The sequence below is a fragment of the Suncus etruscus genome, chromosome X (assembly GCF_024139225.1).
Source record: "Suncus etruscus isolate mSunEtr1 chromosome X, mSunEtr1.pri.cur, whole genome shotgun sequence".
In the NCBI taxonomy this organism is placed as follows: Eukaryota; Metazoa; Chordata; class Mammalia; order Eulipotyphla; family Soricidae; genus Suncus; species Suncus etruscus.
In genome coordinates this window covers 10,485,501-10,488,147 of record NC_064868.1, presented here as the reverse complement: position 1 = coordinate 10,488,147, position 2,647 = coordinate 10,485,501, and positions in this window count along the sequence as shown.

The following is a 2,647-nucleotide window of genomic DNA, read 5'->3' as shown; positions in this document are numbered from 1 at the left end:
TCTGGGCACATTCTCTTAAAGGCCCTGCTGATGGTTCTTCCATCTTCCTTCCTCTGCCAAATCTCTCTTTTGATATGTAAAATGACCACCTGATTCACTCTGCCCTACCCCACCTAGGATTACAGACAATTGTTTAGGATTGCAGACAATAGATCCCTAGAGCAGTGTTTTTCAACCTTTTTGTGCAAAAGCACACTTGTTTCATGAAATAAAAAAATCACAAGGCACACCACCATTAGAAAATGTTAAAAAAATTAATTCTGTGCCTATATTGACTGTATATAATTAATTCTCCTGAATAGGAATCAAATAAACACAAAGAAATTGTTTTACAATAACTTTATTATGAAATGAATAATTAGAATCTAATGATTGATCTATTTGTGAGCTGAAGCTGCACGTTATGGATGAACTTGGAATTTTTCCCACGGCACACCAGACAATATCTCACAGCACAGTGGTTGAAAAATGCTGCCCTAGAGGAAAGAGGCTAGGAAAGTTTCCCTGCTCAGATAACGAGAAAATTCCAATCTTAATCTAGCTGACTTGGATTGGGTTTTAAAACAGCTACCTTTTTTCTCCAGCCAATTTTCAACATAGAAAGCAGCCAGGCTTGTTCCTGGCCCTCAATTCCTTCGGACTTCCTTCCATGCTTTCTTGATTTCATGATTTTTCCTCTTTTTTCTATACACATGCAGATAACCTCAATTGATCTTCCTCTGTCCCCCTCATCTAAGAAAGTCAGGAAAGCAGCTGAGATTGATTGGAAAGTCCAAACTTTCTCCAGGACAAATTTAAGTCCTAGTGGTCATTTGAGAATTGATCAGAGTTTATGACCCTCCCTCACTGCTGGCCTGTCTCTAGGAGAGCAATAATATCAGACTTGATATCAATATCCAATTGATATTGATATCAAATCTGACCTGGCATTAATATCAAAGCTATACAAAGACACACACAAGGCTAACACAACACACTTTTCTGATCCTGGACAAGCTCCCAGAAATTCTGTTTGTGAATGGGGAATAACTGCTCTTGGATTTTGTTGTAAATAGAAATGTTGGGGACTGCTAGAAAATCTTTGCTTTACTATATATACCCAGTTTGCTTCTAGTAGGAGAGAATCGGGCCATTATAGAAGTAGAAGCAGCTGGCATTTGTCTTTTACTTTCTGACTTATTTCACCTAGCAGGAATTTCACCTCCAGTTCTATCCAAGTTTCAGCAAACTGCCAGATTTGATCTTTTGGGTGGGAGTGGGGGAAAGAACCTTAGGACAATTGTGGAGAGATCTTGAGACTCTGATGGAGGAATTGGTCAAGTAGCACTGCAAGTATTAAAACACTGACTTCAACAGTATTGTAAAATATGGTACCACCATAAAAAATTTATTTCAGATGAACAAACAAAATCCCCAGAAGCAGAGATTATCAGAGATGAGTGCTAGGTGTAGAGTCATCAATCATTGAGTTCCTGGCTCTAGTCCCCGATTGTGGGCTCCTTCCAGACTCTTCTCATTTGTTTGTTAGGACATGTTCCTTTCAGATTCATAATCATCTCTGGTTCTTTAACTCTGTAAGGCCTGACTTTTGTTTTGCCTCCCTTGACTCTGGGCTGCCTACCTTGCTATTGACTTTTGAATCTCCTCATTTAATTCTGTGAGTTATTCTAAGCATTGTCTTTGATAGTGAGTTAGTTAAGTCCTTTTCTTTGTGAAAATTTCATTTGGAGCTTTCATTTTTTTTTTCACAAAAAGGAGTCGTTTGACAAGTATCCAGTGTGAATGCATAAATGGTCCTGAGATAACTGAAACTAGAGCAAACACATTTTTTATAATCCAGTGATCAGGAGTCTGGTTTGTTTAGTTATAATCATAAAGGGTACTTGTGCATTTATGAAATCACCTCATCATTGTGTCTATAAGATAAAGGGCATGGGGTGTGCAGAATGAATGAGTGCTTATTGACGTTGATAACCCAAGTGCCTTCAGCTCTCTGCCTTTTTATTTCACCTGGAAATCCAACAAGAATTAGCAAGTAACTATCTCTCTAGAAACTTTCAAAGTTGCCTGATGATTTATTCTTTACCCATAAAATGGAGCGAATCACACATCCAAACAGGAGAACTCAATGATGGTATTCTATTCCTTTTTCTGGAGTTATAGAGACTTCTCATTTACCTGATGGAAACTAGACCCCATATTTTCACATATAGGGATGATCTTCAGCTTTGACATTTACAACCTATTATGAACTCTATCCCATCATTGATATTTATTTATCCTAGTTATTTGATAATAGAAAAAAGACTTTCCCTTGTCATAGTAATAACATCCAGAGGAGGGACATCTCCAAGTGTAGGGAGAACAAGACAGAACAGAGCTTTCTCTAAACCTAAAATATTGGATAATTTTTAATATCACAGCATGAGATTCTTCTACTCTTTCTCTGCCCAAGAAAGCATCTTGGCTTCTATTTCTTTTCCTACCTCTACTTCTCTGTCCTCACACCAAATGTGACCTTATTTCTTTCTACTCTAAAAATACTCTGACCAGGTATTTCTAGACTAGAACGAGACTATTATTGGGCTAGAGTAAAAATGGACCAATAGAAAGAGGGATAAAAAATGAACAAAAATTAGAAAATGAA